The 19,178-nt window shown below is 46.4% G+C and overlaps 1 protein-coding gene across 2 annotated transcripts in view; it reads left to right on the top strand.

The window, feature by feature from the left end:
- VOPP1 (vesicular, overexpressed in cancer, prosurvival protein 1) overlaps positions 1-19,178 on the top strand; it is a 62,559-nt gene that overhangs the window by 22,258 nt on the left and 21,123 nt on the right. Inside the window, exon 3 of one of the 2 annotated variants that reach the window (XM_021718775.1) lies at positions 16,137-16,214. The exons of the other annotated variant lie outside the window; for it this stretch is intronic. The gene's annotated coding sequence lies outside the window, so the exon portion shown is untranslated. The remainder of the gene's footprint in view (positions 1-16,136; positions 16,215-19,178) is intronic. 2 annotated transcript variants of the gene reach the window in all.

Here is a 19,178-nt window from a genome sequence, read left to right as displayed (position 1 = left end):
CCAGACGTTTCCATTCCTCCACTCATCGTTCACCAACTCTTTGACCTTGTCAGTTAGCTTCTTCCTCTGTAAAGTACCTGTGTCAGTAGCACAGGGCCTGCATGTGGTCAACACTGAAATCCTATATGAATATAGCTTACGTCTCTCCACATGTGCTCATAAGATTAGGTCTTCTACAAGCTGAACTTGTCACTTCCTTGCATTTCTGAGGGACGACAGTGTCCTAACACAACAAATAGCCCAGTATGGTGCCAAGGAAAGAATCCTTTTTTTCAGGCAGCCAGCACACATGTGGTGACTGATCCACATCTTAGGCAGTCAGGACCTTTAACACTCAAAAACTCTTCTTGCTTTCCATCAAGTAGGGATAATGAAGCATTTTTATCCAAGGGGAATGAAGATAATTGCTTAGCTATATTCTACTCCATCTGAGCTTGTCTCACTCAAGGGTGGATTTGCTGCAGGCCAGGTGGTAGCCACAGAAAGATTACAACCCCTACTAGAAGTGCTTGGCCTGCAGGAGACATGGCTGCCTTGGGAGTCAGCCTCGCAGGGAAGGTTACCGTTCCCTGAAGCTGACTCCATGGTTCCTGCAGTGTTGGCACTGATGGTGGTGCACGTAAAGGCAACTCATCCGGGCCAGGCTCACCCTATTGCTCTGGGCCTGGGCAAGATGCATCAGGCTGACAACCTGCCACTGCTCACTGCACCTGACCCAGCCTCTGGACACATAGTGGGCATGGTGCTGTCCCAGGGTAAGGGATGGCTGCATTTTATTCATTCAGTCTGCAAGTTTCTGTTGCGTGCCTGCTCTGTGTCAGTATTGGCGTGCCGTGGTATACAGGACAGAGAAGGTACCTGTGCCTCAGGGGCTGTCGTATAATAATGTGAGACAACCCGTTGCTTCTGAAGCCTCTAACCTTACATCTTAAAGCCCACATGGTAGAGTAGATCTCATTCTAGAAGAGCATTCCCAGTGTATTCTGCTTTTCATTTTATCTGGGCAAAGTACTTTATATGGTTCTCCAAAATAGATAATTCCTTACAAATATGTTGACTCAAGACGGTGTCCTTCTATATTATTATAGGTCCCCCCGCCCCCCCCACCGAAAATATATTTCAAATGACACCTCTGTTTTGTGATTGTAACTTACCGTGTGTAAGACACTGGGGAGAGAATATCTAGGCTGCACACTTTTTAGAAATTTTACTCTTACATGTGAAAATCTAATTTTGTTTTGTCTTACTGGAATCCCAGGTGGCACTCCTTTTCCTCCCCTCTCTGCATGTCCCTGAGTTTTATTGTAGTGTTCTGATTATTAAACTAACAGAGGCCAGTATTTTAAAATGAAACCCAAGTTTCCTCTGTATCTACCTAGACATACAAAATTACTCTCACTTATTCTGATTTTTTATGCTAAGCAATCTCTCTCTTTTTACCTTGCATCAAGCTTTTTAAAAAATTTCTTTAATTTGTTACCTTACCAGTATTGAGCTAGAAGACTGTATTATATGTATAAACAAAATATTCTCCTTATTTTTGAAGAAAAAGACCCTTTGGGATCTGAATGGAAAGCAACACCTATTTCCTCCTGTTTTTTGTCCTTTCCCCCTGCTGTCACTTCACTTCCTTCCTCTCTTGTCTCAGGCTGTCCTTTCAAGAGGACAGCCTTGTGCTTTGTTTCAGAGCTCTTAGGGACTGTATGGATTAAAAACAGCAAGTGGTTGTGTGGCCTCACCACTCAACCACTCTTTGCTTCTCGCACTCTCTGTTGGAGTTGTCCTTCTCTTCAGGACTTGCTCACTCAGCCTTGCTGTCTGCGGAGCTTGGGGCGTGTAAGCCTTTCTGTGAGGCAAGAGGCCTGAAGGGGCCTTGCCGAGGAGCACTTCGGGGGCATGCAGGCACAGGCTGCGGGATCCGAAGGAGCGCTCTTTCCTCCCAGTCCAGGGAGCGCTGCAGACAGAGGTGGCATTTGTCAGAGAGGAGTCTCAGTGCAGCTTCCTCTCCAGAACTCACTTGGATGCCAAGGTAGCTGTGGGAGATATGGAGTTGTCCCTCACCAGGGACAGATGCTGCCGGTTGCAGATTCTGTGCCTGGTGTTCCTGCATGTGCAGAGCGAAACTGAGTATTCCGGGTTCAACTACTCTCACCAGCTGAGTGATCTGGCAGGTTACCTAGCCACAGGCTTTAGTTGTCTATATGACGAGGGCATGGTCAGAGTAAGTACCTCACCGACTTGCTGTGAGGTATAAATATTCTCTTGCCCGTGAGATACAGAGTAAGGACTGAATAACTACTTGTAATATTTATATTATCACTAATATCTGTGGTTTCATTGGCAGATTTTAACACACTGAGGCTTGGAGAGGGCCAGCAGGTGATGTGCAGAGGTGACCAGATGGATCCTTTGACTTTGCATTTGGGAGCTGCTGCCTCCAAGGATAAGCTTGCCCTATGGTGGGGCATGCTCTCGTGACTCTCTGGGAGGGGGCCCTCCCTAGCCTGTCTCCAGTATCTGTCAGAGATTACCTAGGGGCTCCCTTGTGCCTGTGTGGATGCTGCCATGGCATGCCCACCCCGTGTAGGGAGTGAAGGGCCTCTCGGCTCAGGAGCAGCATCTGTTGTCTATAAGAAATGTCACCCTTTCCACTGAGATTTTCCAGCCTCAGCTCTCCTCAGCTCCCCAGGGGTTCTCTGGCCACAGCCACTGCCTGTGGAAGGACTGGGTGTCTGGAAGAGCAGAGGAGAAACGACTTGAGAGGCAGGAGCAGGTAGAAGATGGCTGGTCCTTTGCTGTGTGCTGGGCATGTCTCCTCCAGAGTTGACAGAGGTAGGAGAGCATCACATGGAGGGGACAGTAGCACTGCTTGGCCCAACTCACCCCCAAGAGCTGGCGAGACCCACCCATTTCCCTGTGTCTGCCGTCACACCAGGACAGAGCAGAGGCTGGCCCTGAGGTGTCCCTGACTAGCTGAGACAGCACCCACTCTGTGCCGAGGAGTCCTGGGGGAATATGACTCAAAGCCTGGGATAACGATAGCTGGCATTTAGGGAGTGCCCACTCCATATGGGGCTCTCCTAAGCATGTACCATGTATAGTCTCTTCCAGAAAGCTCGTGACAGGAGTCCTTTTCTCTTCCCTTCCCTCTGTTTCATTGAGGGGGTGTGCTCCTCTTTGGTGCTTGGTACCATGCTCCTTCACAGGACTTACTGTTGCTGAAATAAAGCATCCCTGTCGTCCCTTCCCTAGAGTAGAAGTCCATCAAGGGCATGAGGTCTGTCTTCTGGTAACACAGGTGTGGCTTGTAGAAGACATTCAGTGTAACCACAGTAACTGAGACAAATAGAGGCCTAGAAGGGGGTTGGAGACAGAAGGAGTGGTTCTGGAAGCATTATTTGGGAATGGAAAGTGTTTTAGGGACTGGAAGTCAGGAGACCTTCTCAAGTCCAGCTCTGCCTCAAGTTGCTGTGTGATCTTGGGCAAACCTCCTAACCTCTCTGAGCTCCAGTCTCCTTCATTCTGCTTATTCCGTGACACTCTGGCAGGCTGCTTAGGTAACCTAGAGCCTAGAGAACAGAAGATGAGTGACCGAACAGGTGTGTGTGTTGTGGCAGAGACAAGTGAGCAGCGGAAGCAGCAGTGTGAAGTGGACTTTAGCTCCTTGAGGATCCAACATGCTTGCCAGGTACAAAGAAACCACATGGTATTTCCTTTCAAAACAGCGAGAGTGAGACTTCTTTCTTCTTCAGGTCTTGGACCTTACATGATAGTGGAGAAAGGTGCTACTTCCAGTCAGGCAGTGAGTAGGTCTGGGAGCCTGTGCGTGCTCACTGGTTTATATTTCAGGTTCCTTAGACGTTGTATACGAGTATGTCCTCTCTCACAGCCAGGCACACAGCCTTTTCTTCAGATAGTGGCTTTTTCATACATTTTTAAACAAGCTGGAGGAAACATGATTTAGCTGTGCAAGTTCCTTAATCTTTATGAATTGAAGCGCATGTGGTGTCTCCCATAAAACTGAGGGTAGGTTAGAAGTGGATAAGTCTTCTTGATTGGACACCAGTGATTTAAAAGTGAGACTAAGCTAGGCTCAGTGGCTCAGCCTGTAATCCCAGTACTTTGGGAGGCCAAAGCGAGTGGATTGCCTGAGCCCACAGGTTCGAAACCTGAGCCTGCAGATTCAAGACCAACCCAGGCAACTTGGCGAGACCTCGTCTCTACAATAAATCAAAAATGAACCAGGCATGGTAGCACATGCCTTTAGTTCTGGCTACTTGGAAGACTCAGGCAGAAGGATTGCTAGAGCCCAGCAGGTCGATGCTGGGATGACTGTGAGTGTGCCACTGCATTCCAGCCTGGGCGATGGAATGAGACTCCAACTCAAAAAAAAAAAAAGTGAGACTAACCCTTTGGCCCTCTGAAGAACCAGCAGGTGAAAAAGGTTTGTCCCCCAAGGTGGTCTTTGACTCACCTCCAGTCTCTTAGGATGCTGGGAAACCTTAAGACTATGTCTGCCTCGTTTTGCCAAGAGAATCACAGACAGCAAGAGATGCCAAACCACTCACCCAGCGCCTGCAGTACCTTCTTGATGTGATTGCCTTGTGTCTCTGGCTGCCACGTGGATGGGGCAGAGTTTCAGGGCACCTGGCTCTGGGTGTTCAGTTTGCTTGCTTACTTTAGTTTTTCACTCAGATCCAAGGACGCTTGAAGGAAAGAATGGGGGGAACTTCTCTGAAGTCAACTCCACTGCAACTAGGGAATCCACACACTGCTGAGCACAGGGGACAGGAGGGAAGGAAGCATGGGGATGGGCTGCATTTGGCCAGATGCCTACATAAGAGGAAGGTGAGATTTGGGAAACAGACCACAGGAGTATGCTGGACAGGGCTGAGCATTTCCTGAGTGCCTGTGATTTTCAGAGCCCTCACTAAAGGGGGCAGAAGTCAGTATGCAGGGACTATGGGATGCCAATGGGGGAGGCAGGGCCTGCCCTCCAGGCTCAGTGTCCGTGGCTTCTCCAGCAGGGAGAGCCCAATCGTGCCAGCACTGCTTTTTCTGACTGTCTTGACTAGACCATTTTCAGGCTCTTTTCCTAAGTCCCCCCACTGGATGCGAAGCTTCTTTTAAAGTACTTACATTACCCTGTGCTGTTGTCTCTCTGGGTTCATTTCTCTGCTGTGAATAATTAATGCCATGAATGGGTAAACTGCTGTTCACAGGTGTCAGCTTGAGGTACAGAGACAAGCTTGGCAGAGCTGGCACCCAGCTGGGCTTCTTTACCTGCCTGCTCTAGGTGGAAGTGCTGGCATCAGTCCCAGGGTCCTGGACGCAAGGCCACTTCTGACCAGCAGGAGCCATTGCTGTGAGCTCCCTTCATGACTCTGAAGTCAGACACAGGGTCTGAGGCGATATCCCCTCTGTGCAGAGATCAGCTGGGCTCCATTGGCCGAGCTCCCCTCCTCCCAGCAGGGTGTGCAGGATGGAAATGGCAGTGGTATTGGGCTGCTTCCTTCACTGTGTGTTCATGCACATGCCCCCTTCCAGACCCTTGCTGCCTACCCCCAGGAGACAGCTGAGCACAGCCTGGGTTAGCAGCCTAGAGGCAGGCAGGGAGTCTGTGGAGATAGCTCTTTGAGAGCAGAATTTATCTTCTTCCTCAGTTCTTTTTGTTGAGTTTGCCAATGGAGATTCCTGGTGTAAGTTGGAGACATTTTTTCTCTATAACAAGGAGCAGTTTTCACGAATGATCTTCTACTTAAGAGCCTTAGACCCCTAAATTGTGATCTTTCTCTATATATTTCGTAACTTGATATTGTTTCATTAAGTATACATGGTGAATATTCGTCTAAATCTGTTATATAAAGTAACCTCATTTTTTTTGATAGTGACAAAATATTACCTTAATTCATTCCCCTGTAATTATTGTTCATTCAGGCAATGTCAGTTTTTTGAAATTTTTTTTCCTTTTTTTACTATTGAAGGATCAGTTTCTTATCTGTAATTCTAAAATTTAAAGGCATGCATATGGCTGGGCACATTGACTCAAGCCTGTAATCCCAGCACTTTGAGAGGCTGAGGTGAGGGGATTGCCTGAGCCCATGGGTTAGAGAACAGCCTGGGCACCTTGACGAGACCTCATCTCTACAGTAAATCAAAAAATTAGCCAGGCATGATAGCACACACCTGAGACAGAAGGATCGCCGGATCCCAGCAGGTTGACACTGGGGTGACTGTGAGCGTGCCACTGCACTCCAGCCTGGGTGACGGAGTGAGACTCACACTCAAAAAAATAAAAATAAAAAAGCATGTATGTAAACAGATTTTTAATAATTTACTTGTCAGCAAGAACAGATTTGAGCAGACATGAGGCTATTTATAGTCTTTTGAAAATGATATTTAGTATGATGTTTTATATATTTCAGTGCAGATCCTTCTGGTGATATCATATAACACATGGTACTACATATCCTATTGTTCATGAATCCAAACAGCTCTGAGTTCCAGGATTTAGTGCATAGCATTACATACCTTATCATGAATCCACACAGTTCTGAGTCCCAGAATGTACGTGGTATTACATATATCTTAATTCATGAACCTAAACAGGTCTGAGTCCAACAAGTTTGGAAAGAATTAAAGTGAGCCCCAGTACTCAGTAAGCATCTTCCTATATATGTTTTTATGTACAAGAACGTATTTTTGTGATGGGATGAGTTCACAGAAGTAGAATTGCTGAATCAAAGGTTGTGCTTATTTACATGTCAGTAATACTTCCAGACTACTCTGCCTGAAGGTGGTCATAATACGATGGCCTTCATCATGTGAGAGCACCCATTTCACACCATTCTCACCAGCACTACGTGTTAATGTTTTAATCCATGTGTCCTTTATACTCTTTAAGTTCATGTTAATTAATGTGTTGTTTCCCCGCGTGGTGCATCTCCTGCCTACTGCAACCTCCCCTCTAAGGCAAATCACTTAGAAGTTGCCAGGAACCATGGTAGACACCTGGCCTGTACACACAGGGATGTGGCAGAATTGCTCTTAAGCTCATGTCTGGTGTGGAAGACTGATGCCTTTAACAGTTGATGATGATGTTGTCCTGATGAGACTGTATAAGGAGGAGCTGGGTGCATGGGAGAGGACAGGGAGAGAGTGTCAGGAGACACCTCGCAGGACTCATCTTTGGAGGAAGAGGAGTAGTCTCAGAGGACAAGGGAAGAGTGCAGGCATGGGAGCCTGAAGGAACATGGTGCACTGGGGAACTGCGAGTTTGCAGTGTAGGTGCCTGGCAGATGGCAGGAGATGAGATAGGAAAAGCAGGGTGAAACTTAACCCGAAGGGTCTTGAATGGCCATCTGAGGAACTGAGAGGCTTCATTCTGCACAAAGCAAGGGGATACTGTCTGGTGATCTTTCTGAAGGGTGTCTGGCCACCAGGTGGTACATGGATGGGAGTTGGAGACAGGAGACATGCCGCGGTTGTAGAGAGAGTCACAGAGAGTCTGACTTTTACCATGGGAACAGGGCTGAGGAACAAGGCATGAAAAGCATTTCACAGAAAAATTGATGTGGAGATCAAAGGAGTCAGGTAACTCAGAGGTTTCTAGATGGGAAGACAAAGAGAGTGAGAGAGAGACCATGGAAAGAATGGGCTCAGGGAAAGGTTTAGCAGAAGAGGATGTAACATGTGCACATGTTGGCTTGGAGTTCTTACAGAATACCCAGGAAGCAGAGCTAGCAGGGAATTTGCTTTTGCTGCACAGGAGGGAGTATAATGCTAGAATGTAGATTTAAGAGTTCTAAACCTAGCTGGGCTCGGTGGCTCAGCCTGTAATCCTACACCTTGGGAGGCTGAGGTGAGTGGATTGCCTGAGCCCGCGGGTTCGAGACCCGCCTGGGCAACTTGGTGAGACCTCATCTCTACAGTAAATCAAAAATCAGCTGGGCGTGGTAGCGTGCGCCTGTAGTTCCAGCTACTTGGAAGGCTGAGGCGAAAGGATCGCTGGAGCCCAGCGGCTCGAGGCTGCGGTGGCCGGGAGTGGCCACTGCACTCCAGTCTGGGCGACAGTGTGAGACTCCAACTCAAAAAAAAAAAGAGTTCTGAACCTGTAAATAATAGGTGACCAGCTGCTATGGTCTGTGTTCTTCTAAAGTTCATATGTAGAAACCCAATACCTAATGTATTCGTATTAAGAGGTGGGGCCTTTTGGGAAGCAATTAGGTCATGAAGGCTCTGCCCTCATGGGATCAATGCCCTTATATCCTCATGGGATCAGTGCCCCTGCCATGTCTGCCAGGTGTCAATGCAGCAACAGAGTAACATCTATGAAGCAGAGAGCCCTCACCGAACACCTCATCTGCTGGCGCCTTGATCTTGGGCTTTCCAGCTTCCAGAACCATGAGCAATGAAATCTATTATTTTTAAATCACCCAGTGTATCCTATTTTGTTTAACCACCTGAATGGACTCAACTCAAGTGAAGAGAAAGTGAAGTTGAGACACCAACTCAAGTAAAGATAAAGCTGAGGAAGAAAGCCAGGTGTCAACCTGAATGTGAGTTGTGAGATTTTTGGAGTGCTAGATTCTGTCTCCTTACCCTATCTCATTGCCAAATTCATATCCTTCCTTTTATACTTATCATCCCTATGTGATTCCAATGATAGGAAATTTATTATCAAATTAAAGTACTGTGAGATCGTAGGAAGACTTTTGTTTTTCATTTTTCATATTACCTCACTATTCTGACCAGATTTCTATTATCTTACATTAATCAGCCTATCTATTCTAAGATGGACATGAATAGAGCTTATTTTAAATGGTCAGCAATTGACTAAAAGGAGAAAACAGGAAAAACCTTTATCCCAAAACACAAGGATACTCTGCAGTTAGTGAAGTTCAGCAATCATTCAAAAGCCCCTTGGTCCGTCTTATCTCATCTTCTCACCTTAATTTTGGCACATCAGCACTCTGAGGCAGCAGCTACTCAAGGGTTAAAATGGCAGGGAAATGAGCACTTTCCACTCCATGGGCCTGTTAATTTTAGGGAATATAATAAGCATGTATGCTTTCTCCCATGGTAGAAATAAAACTGCCTAGGTAAATCCCATACGCCACCCTGAATACAACCAGTCTGGGTTTATTCAAATCAGAGAAGATGTTTCCTGGTAACATTGTGTCTCTGAGGGAATGACCAGACAGCTGCCCGCATCATCCTCAAAGTCTTGAGGTTGGGCCTCATCAAAGTGACTGTGATCCTCTCCTTCGAGCCCAGAGACGTTTGACCTTGCTGTGGGATATGTCAACTAAATCAAAGTTAAAGGATCATCCAAATGTAACCATGTATCTCAACACCCAAGCACATCCTCACCTTTCAGACCATGAGGACCAATTCTGACATATGAATTGTCGAGTGAGGGTTGACCGACAAGAAAGGACTATCAGTTCTTCATCAGGTCTGTGAAGCTTTTTACTTGATAGCAAGACAGACAAAAAAGGTCTAAAAGCCTTGTGTTTAGAGACATGAACTTTTCTCACAGATGTACGACACTAAAACTTGTCAGACTATGTCTGTTGCTTTGACTGTGGTGATGGTATCCTGGATGTTCACGTATGTCCAAACGCATCAAATTGTAAACATTAAACATGTGCAGCTCTTTGCATATCACTTATACATCAGTAAAGCTGATTTTTTAAAACTAATTAGAAAAGCCAAAGCAACATTTCCCACTTCCCCTCCCCAACCCCCCACAAGTCCATGCTGGGTACTAGGAAAGGAGTAATGGGGGAAGAGGGCTCCAAATTTAGGTCACTGGTTCTCAGCCCTGGTTGTGCACTAGAATCAACTGAGAAATGAATCCCAGCCAATAGACATCAGTATTTTTTAAAGCTGCCTAGCAGTTTTAATGTGAGCCAGTGCCAAGAAGCACTGCTTTCTAGAATGTTCATCATGGGAGTGACCACTGGGGGCTACTGGAGTTCTCCCTGGATCACGTCTTCACTGTTTGACTTTTGTCCACATGTAAAGGGTTCTGCAGCGGTGAGACTTCTGCTGTCTCCTTCAGATGGAGAAGATGTTCCCCATGGCAAGTTAGAGTCCTAAAGGCAAGACCAGGGGTGTTATTTACCAGTTATGCCATAAGACATTAAGAAGTATAATTAAAAAGCTTGTTACAGGCAGGCAGAATTGGTAGTGAGTAATAGATTTTCTCATGACAGACTCAATATTGGGAAAGAGATGAGTATGAGGCATTTATATACATCTAAAAGATAAGAGAGCTGGTGACAGTTAGTGGGAAAATGTCCTTCTGACCACAGATGCCTTGTTTAGGAGAGAGAGGAATACACAGAGTGCCAGTATGCCAAGGAAGCAAGCAGCCCACCAGGCTGAAAGTTTAGAAGGATGGGTGTGAGAGACGGAAGGTGGGCTTGTCAACTGGGGCAGTCATTAGAGCAGTGGGGACCTCTGTGAAGATGTCAGGAGTTTATTAAAGGGTTATTTTGTGCTCATTTTAAACTAATTTTAAGTCGTTGGTCATGTTTTCTTCATTAGGACCATGAGACTGGGACATCCATGACCTGATGGTGTGCTTGAGTTTCACAGAGATTTTTGATAGCATCTCTGCTGATCAGATTGAGAATTCTGATCTAAATAAATGTGCCAGGCAGCCCGGACTCGGTTGCTCAGCCTGTAATCCCAGCAGTTTGGGAAGCCGAGGCAAGTGGATTGCCTGAGCCTGCGGATTCAAGACCTACCCGGGTAACTTGGCGAGACCTCGTTTCTACAATAAATCAAAAATTAGCTGGGCGTGTTAGCGCGCCTATAGTTCTGGCTACTTGGAAGGCTGAGGCGGAAGGATCTCCGGAGCCTAGCAAGTCGAGGCTGCAGTGACTGGGAGCATGTCACTGCACTCCAGTCTGGGCCACAGAGTGAGACTTCAACTCAAAAAAAAAAAAAAAGTGCCAGGCTGTAACTGGTATAATAGCTATACCTATAAAATTAAGATTAGTAAAATCTCAATATGGAGGGAAGTTCTCTAATGGAATTCACCATTGGCTCCATCATCAATATTTTATCATTGATTTGAATGTAAATATGGATATGCATGGCAATGAATTTACAAGTCAGACCCCAGGCTCAAATCTCCCTGATCCAACTGTGGGGTTATTGGACGTGGCCATACCAAGTCATTGGCACAGATTACTGCAGGGAGGAGGAGTTTAGTTGGTTCGGTAGCATTCAACAGTCCTACGTCCTAAAAAAATTGATTCATGTTCTTCACTTCAGTGACTGAAAACTAGAAGGAATAGGGAATGGCTTAAATGGCAGAATGAGGATCCAGAAGCTCTTGCTGGGATAAAATAATGGGCCAGATTTTATAAGTTCATAAATTTTTTAATGGATAAGTATAAGGTCCCAAACCCTACTATACCAGAACGGGACAGGAAGACAACTTAAAGGGAAAAGCTTGGACCTTTTAGTCGATGGAAGGTTCATTAGGATTTGGTTTTGTTATAGTTGCTAAAAGATTAATACTTCCTGAGGCTTCAGTCAGTGTATAAATGAAAGTAAACTGGGACTCTTCCTGATATTGGGAAACCAAGATTGTACCCAAACTGGGCATAGTTTCCCAGAGAAGAGAAGGCTCGGGAAACTACGAGAGTCCCTTCAGACACTGAAAGGACTGGCTTTGCAAATCAGGACTCAGACCAGTGGAGGCCGATCTTGGATTCTGCTCAAGAAAGAATGCCCGTTGTCGTAGAAGGCATGAGGCTTGGGGGTCCTGCAGTAGGAAGTGTTTGGGGCAGATTGAAAGGGAAGTCTGTCAATGAATGGCCGGGGGACCGATTCCTTGATACAGGTGAGGTACAGCGTTCTTCAGTCTCACAAGGAAATTTGTCAGTGTTGCTGGATGAGCTAATGGTCAAGCTCTCCTCTGCTCTGTCCCCCAGTTTCCCTTCCACTTTGGAGTTTTCTACTGTAACTTTGTAGGTATTTAGCTTCTTCAAAGTGCCCAATTTCTCACAGGTAATTGAAGGCCTATGATAAGTCTGAATATACTTCCTGATTCTGACTTGGGAAGCATTCCTCAGGCATTTGCCATGGACCTAGCTCTGTGGGAAAATGCAAATGATAGAGTCATGTAAAAAGTGGATCCAGATATTAAGAAGTATAGTATGATTGAGATGATCATACCAAATGTCAAATTAAGAAATGGGATAGGACAGGAAAAGAGAAGTGTTATATGGCAGGTGCTTAGAAGGAAGAGAAAGATCTGCTGAGTTTTAATCCTGTAGGTGGGAGAAAGGATTGGACTATTAAATGAAATAGTGTTGGCTGGGTATGGTGGCTCACGCATGTGATCCCAGCACTTTGGGAGGCCGAGGCAAGAGGATTGCCTGAGCTCAGGGGTTCAATACCAGCCTGGGCAACTTGGTGAGACCTTGTCTCTACAATAAATAAAAAAATTAGCCGGGCATGCTAGCATGTGCCTGTAGTTCCTGGGGCTGCAGTAAGTTCTCACTCATAAACAGACCTTGAACAATTATCATAATACTATAAGAAAGGGATTGGCAGTAGTGGGAAACTGCCAGGGAAGGGGGATGGGATTGGCAGTTGAGGGAAATTGTCAGGGGAGGGAGAGGCACATCTCATCAGCAAGGGTACCTGCATAATGAACATTTGTATACCTAACCCTGAATTGTACCCCACATCATTAAAATACAAAACATTAAAAATTAAAAAAAAAAATCAAATAGTGTTGACAGGAATTCTATGGGGGTTTTTTGTTTGTTTGTTTTACCATACCCTGTGATTTATTTACCACCCCCCAAAAATAAATAAAATTGAAAAATTGCAACTCCTACAAACTCTGTCTCCAGACCTGCATCCTGAATACATTACTCATACTTTATTGCTCCACCAGGTGCAGAGATGATTTTCTACAAATCAGTTTAAATGTAATTAATTGCCACTTAGCACCTGTCTTAAGTGGTGCTTAAGTTTGGGATGCTATAATAACAATACCAGAGACCGGACGTCTTAAACAGTGAGTATTTTGCACATTTATGGAGACCAGAAGTCCAAGGTCAGAGTGCTGGCAGATCTAGTGTCTGGTGAGAGCTCTCCTCTTGGTTTGCAGAAGACCGTCTTCCCATTTTATCCTCAACATGACCTCACATGGTAGCGGCAGAGAGAAGCGGCAAGCTCTCTCATGCTTCTTATAAAGGCTCTAATCCCATCATGAGAGCTCCACCCTTCATGACCTAATTGCTTCCCAAAGGCCCCACCTCCTAATACCATCCCAAAGGGGATTAGTCTTTCAACAGATGAATGGGGTGGGAGGACATTTAGTCCTCAGCAATACCACATGAAAAATTTACTTATCAGCATTTAGCTACTTTTTTAACAGGAAGATTTTGTGACTTCATTAACATTGAACATCCCTTGACCTCATGTGTTATCCTTTTCTACTCTTGAGATTTATGTGACCCAAAGCCAAAAATATCAATATTTTCAATGACCAGACCCTCCTCCCTCCTGGACAGTGCTAAGCCTGACGTATGTTTCCCTTTCAGGCTCCCACAGCTCCCAAGGGGCTATATTGTTGCATTTATTGTTGCCATGATGCATTTCTAACTTGTGGTTCATATACTTTCAGACATGTGCTGCTTTTTACATTATGCATCTAGGGACCATGTCACCTATCTCTTACCAGGGGAAGAAAGGAAAACACCTGATTTTATCTCTGTAATATACTCAGTTACAAGTTAACACCTGCTCAGAGTGAACTGTCCCATTTTCATTCTTATCTTATCAGATATTTGTGTTTGTATCCTAGAGTGCAGTGAGGAGTGCTTGGCTACAGGAAGCAATTCTAGGGGCCCATGTCTGCTCATATACACACTGTTTTGAAGGATCATGTGTATTTCAGAGTTTCAGGCCTATAATTGGATGCACTGAAGAGTGGATTTAAGAGTGATGTTTGTTTCTTTCTATTGCAAGTCTGATCATTTCTACATCTGGCACACAGAGTAGAATGAGAAAGAGAGCCTCATAGTGTTGTCTCCATCCTGACCTGTTCTGCATCCATCTTGGTCTTGCAGAACTTAGTCCTTGGGAGCACCAGTGCCATTCTGGGGCTTAGGGTCCTGGGAGCATGAGACTTGAGGCATCGGATGGTGGGTGTGTTTAGTGTGCTAGACTGCCTGGCGATGTTTACTACTTTAGGTGCAGCGTTGCAGTGAATGCTGTTTCTGTGATGACAGTGATTTGGCATGTCAGCAGGTGTGTGTGCTCTGGGCCACACTTCACTAACAGCTTCATGGGAAGAAAGCAGTAGAGAGAAACAGGGCGTGGCTGGGGGTCGTGAAGCATCCATACTGGAGAGCTGGACCAGAGCTGCAGATGAACTATAAGGATGCTCAGAGGGAACGGGTCCTTGGCTTAAGAAGGGAGCACAGAAGATGCCCCGTGTTTTGAGGGGAGAAGAGATAATCAACTGATAATGTGTATTTGCTGCTGGTATTGCAAATTTGGATTACGAAAAGTGGGCTAGAGCACTTAGATGTTGAATTTTGCCAGCAAAGAAAACTTTGAATTAGAAACTTGCAATCCATTATACTCCTTATATTCTAGGATAGATATGTTCTCGGCCAAGGGGAATGTATGGTGTTGTGTGTGTGTGTGTGTATACATAATATTACATATATATAATATATACTCATATATCATCTCCCAGAATTCTGAACAAAGAGCACTAAATATGCCCGAAAACTGGTAAATTCTTGTCTGCTTCCTCTGAAATGGGAAATAGGAGGCCACAGGGCTTAGACTTCAATGCAGCAAACGCCTCCTGATACAAGTATATTACCAAAAAGGATGTCTGTCTAGCAAATTCTGCTTTTGAAAGGTGACTTCAATTCCTGAATTTATTGCCATGGACCTGCTTTTCTCTTTCGTACAAGTTCACAGTTGCCAGCACCAGATGGACTCCAAGTGTCCCTTCATCCCTGACCATGCTTGGACCTGAGGCAGCACCCATAGTAGTGGGGCTAAACCTGAGAGACAGATACATGGAACCTGATGGGGGCAGGGGGTGGCGGAGCAGTGGGAGGACAATAGAGTGAGCCCAGAAGACCACACCCTGGCTCCTCCTAAGCCAGAGTCTGTTGTCTCTGTTCCCCACCCCGCCACCTCCCGCACCATCTGCGTCTGTAGCAGAGGCTGCTCACGACTAGGCAGGCGAGCAGGGGGTGTTGTTTTGGAGGTCTCCATGACAGTTGCACCTTCTGGAGTTCGATCATTTCAGGACATAGTAGAATTAGGAGAAAAATGGCAATAACGTTTGACCAAATTCGGTGTCACCCAGTCGGAAGATATGGGTCAGAAGGATACCTTAGCCCAGCATTAATGACAGTGGGAAGTCACCTCGCAGTCAGGAGCCTTATCCATGTGAGCTGTGCCCTGCCGGGGGCCCTGAAACCACAGGCACGTTGGGGGTGTAGGGACGGGAAGTGACATGAGCAATAATAATCCTTTTGGCACTTCATATGAGGATGAGGTCCTCAGAACGTAAATCAGCGCTGTGAAGGGCCCCCACCATGACACCCATTTCACTGATGGAGAAACAGGCTCCCAGAGGCTGAATAACTTGCCAGAAGTCACACAACTAGTAAATGGCAGGACCAGGGCTAAGCCTCCTAATTCGTCTGGCTCTACAACCTTTGCTTTTAACCTCCTTGGAGTGTTGTCATCTGCTCCTCATTGTTGGGGACCGAAAACTGAGCAGAGGTTGGCACTATGTTGGTCCTGGGCTGTTGTGGCGCTTCCTCCTGGTTGCAGATGGCAGGGTTAATGCCCATCTTGTAATTTGGCACACCGGACACTTGATAAACTCCGAGAGCTTTGCATCGCCCTGGCTGTGTCCATCTCAGCACCTTGTGTTTGGGCCATGGGCTGACAACAGTCAACTCTGCCAGTTTTATGAACAGCAAGGAGGCAGTTCTGTCCTTTTCACTCTTTTGTTTTTTCCTTCTGAGAATGACTGTGTTGAAATTCAGCCTGGACCCCATGACGGGCCTGGCAGTTCCTTCCAGCTCAGAGTGGTGACAGCCATGCCCTCTCTCCTACAGATGCCGCTCCTATGAGGACTGCTGTGGCTCCCGGTGCTGTGTGCGGGCCCTCTCCATACAGAGGCTGTGGTACTTCTGGTAGGTCACACTCTTCTTCTTGTTCCCAGATGCCTCTCCACCACTCCCCCAGCCCTGAGCATTCTGCCCATGATCAGTGTTGTGACCACCTCAGTCGTGGCGCCTTCACTTGGGCTGTGGCCTCAGGGATAGCCTTGGTCAAGAAAACAGTTACATGTGGGTTGGCTGATGACAGGCAGTTGTGCTCACAGAGTTTTCAGAAAGCCCGTTCCCATTTCCATGGGTTTGGGGCTGGGTAGAAGAGTTATGCTTTTAGAAAGTTGGCTGGACAACAGCCTCATCCTGCAACAAGTCCTTAGCCAGTTTCTGAAATGGAGCCGAGGCTGATGGTCTTGAAGAATCAGAGAATCAGCAAATTGAGACTGGCGATAAAGTTTCTGTGGCTTGGAAATCTTCCCCGTACACCTTGTGTCAGTGAATCTTCGCTTCTAGAGAGGCAACCTGCATCCTTGTTCCCTCCCCGGCTCCTCTGAGGGAAGTGTGCCAAACAGCCCAAAATCTGTCAGATTGTACCTTAAGAGGGAACAAGAGGGCAATGCCAACATGGCTTCCTAGAAGGATGGGAGTCATTTTCCTTCAGGAGAGAAGCTTTGTGTGGGTTGGATTTTCAGAGGATTCCTGTTGTGGGTGGCTCTGAGAGTCTATTTGACTGTAGATAATAGCTATAACTTCAGATGTCAGGGGTAGAGAGCATATGTGGGAAAGAGCATTTCTGCACCTAACCCTCTCTCTGCGCCCATGCAGTGGGAATGCCATCAGGTAAACTCCACAAAGAGTTAAGACTTCACCCTGTGACATAAGCTTCTTTATGACCTTAAGATTCCGACTTGACTGACTTCTTAAGACTTTAAGACCTTCCTGAGCATGGTGCAGCAGCCACTTGAATTTTGGGGAGAGGTTTTCTCTTTCACGCTTTTCAGCTGTTCTCAATGTTTTATTAGGAAAACCTGTAGGGGTTAGGAGCTTCATATGTCACGTCGCCTACGTTTTCTTTAATAGCAGTGCCTCCTTTCACCATCACCATCACCACCTCCTTGATTGGGCTTTGGACATTTCGGAGCTACTGGCCAGGCCTTCCTCAGGACTGGCTCTGCTGCCCAGCCTTGGCATACCCTCTGAACAAGGGATTGTTGGTGCGAAGCTTCCCTCCACTTCACAATTGCTGGTGCCTAAAACTATAATTGAAGATGCATTTTGTAGCATAAAGATTTCAAAAGGTAAACACCTCTGCACATCTCAAGGTGGAGGGGACTTGTACCACACCAAGAGAGAAGAAGACCCACAGAAGGCAGCATTTCAGAGTGCCATCCCTTTCAGGGTGGCTTCACCACAAGATTCTCCTCCCTGGAACCCTGGGTGGGGAGAATCAGGACTGTCTGAGGCACGAAACTCTGAACCCTAAAAGGATTCACAAGCATGTTGGGTTGGTCTGAAGCGCTAAATGAGTAATGGTGAAGTAATGGGCATGTTCCTTAAAATGAAACAACTCGCCAAGGTTCATGCACTATACGATTAAAATGTTTGAGAGTGCAAAAGAACTGTTAGGGCCTGACAGCTTCCATTGGCTTCCCAGGAAGCCTTACTTGAACTGGCAGCCAGGTGCTTTTGAGCTGTTGGCCAGGGTTACCCGTTTAAGGCAGGGCACCTCAGTGAAAAGGTGCATGATTACTTGGCAGGATCCCACAGGGAGAAGCTCAAGTGAGTGAGTTCCATCGAAGGAGGTCAAGCTCTTGCAAAGTCCGAGTGCCAGATGCCAGAAGATTTAGTCGACTTATCAGAGGTGAGCTACTAATACAAGGTTCTACACTGGAACTACCAGCAGAGAACAGCTTGGTATGTGAGCACGGGGTGCCCCAGCTAACATACAAAGGGAACTTAGGTTCTCCCCCATGTATTCCCTCTCTCAGTAAACATTGATATGCACCAGGTCCAAGAGAGGCCCTTATGGCATTCAGACTCTTGAAGGAGATATCTAAGGATATCTAAGTGGATAATTACATGTGAATAGTTTTAGACCAGACCATAGAGCCTCTGATGCCAGAGAAGTTGGGAAAAGCTATAAAGCTTTTGACTGAGTCTTCAGAGAGGGTGTTTGGGTCAAGGGACAGCACTTTGTGCAAGAAGAGTGGAAATAGTAAAGAGTGATGGGAAATTTGGGTGGGTGGGGTTGGCATTTGGTAGAGAGGAGAAAGGAGCTGAGCAGCTGTGCAATCTGGGCCCCTCACCCAACTTTTGAAACCTTCTACCTCCCAACATAAAGTTTTGGGAGAAGAATGTTTGCAAAGGTCCCTGCCAGCTCTCAAATCTTGCTTAGTCTTTCACCAAGGAGGTCTGAATAGAGTCATAAGGATTGGAAAGAGTGGGCTGGAGGTGCCCTTGAGTGGAATTGGGGAGCACACTGGACCCGAGTGGTAGCATTGTAGTGAGCCTGCTGCTGGGGGCCCATGCAGCATTCCACACAGGGTATGGGTAGCAGGGTTTGATGATAACTACAGAGTTGAGAATTGCTGTACTCAGGGCTAGGGTAGGGAGAGCAGGGAGGAATTGAAAACAATAAACTGAATTAAAGAAGCCAGATAGCTTCTAGTGATAAAAAGGGCACAAATGTCACTTAATCCTTGGAGAGTTTCCAAAACCTGTTGAGCAACCAGAGAGGATGTCTAGCAAGCAGTCTACCTAAGCTCACAGCACCCTGGGAGCTGCTTTCCTTATTAACTACCACTCCTTTCCCCAGCTGACATCCTGCTTCCTCTTTCCTTGTTCTTGGAAGCACATTCTTCTGCCCCTTTGCTAGTTCCTTTCTTTTAAAACAAGTTCTCAGGGCGACCCCCTCGGGTCCCCTCCCACTGTGGGAACTTTTCTGTTCTCTCCATAAATCCTACTGTCTTTTTTTTTTGAGTTGGAGTCTCACTCTGTCGCCCAGACTGGAGTGCAGTGGCCGCTCCTGGCCACCGCAGACTCGAC

Source organism: Carlito syrichta, unplaced genomic scaffold (assembly GCF_000164805.1).
Source record: "Carlito syrichta isolate Samal-C Ts95f unplaced genomic scaffold, Tarsius_syrichta-2.0.1 Scaffold313441, whole genome shotgun sequence".
Taxonomy (NCBI): domain Eukaryota; kingdom Metazoa; phylum Chordata; class Mammalia; order Primates; family Tarsiidae; genus Carlito; species Carlito syrichta.
This window is presented reverse-complemented; position numbering and strand designations above follow the sequence as displayed.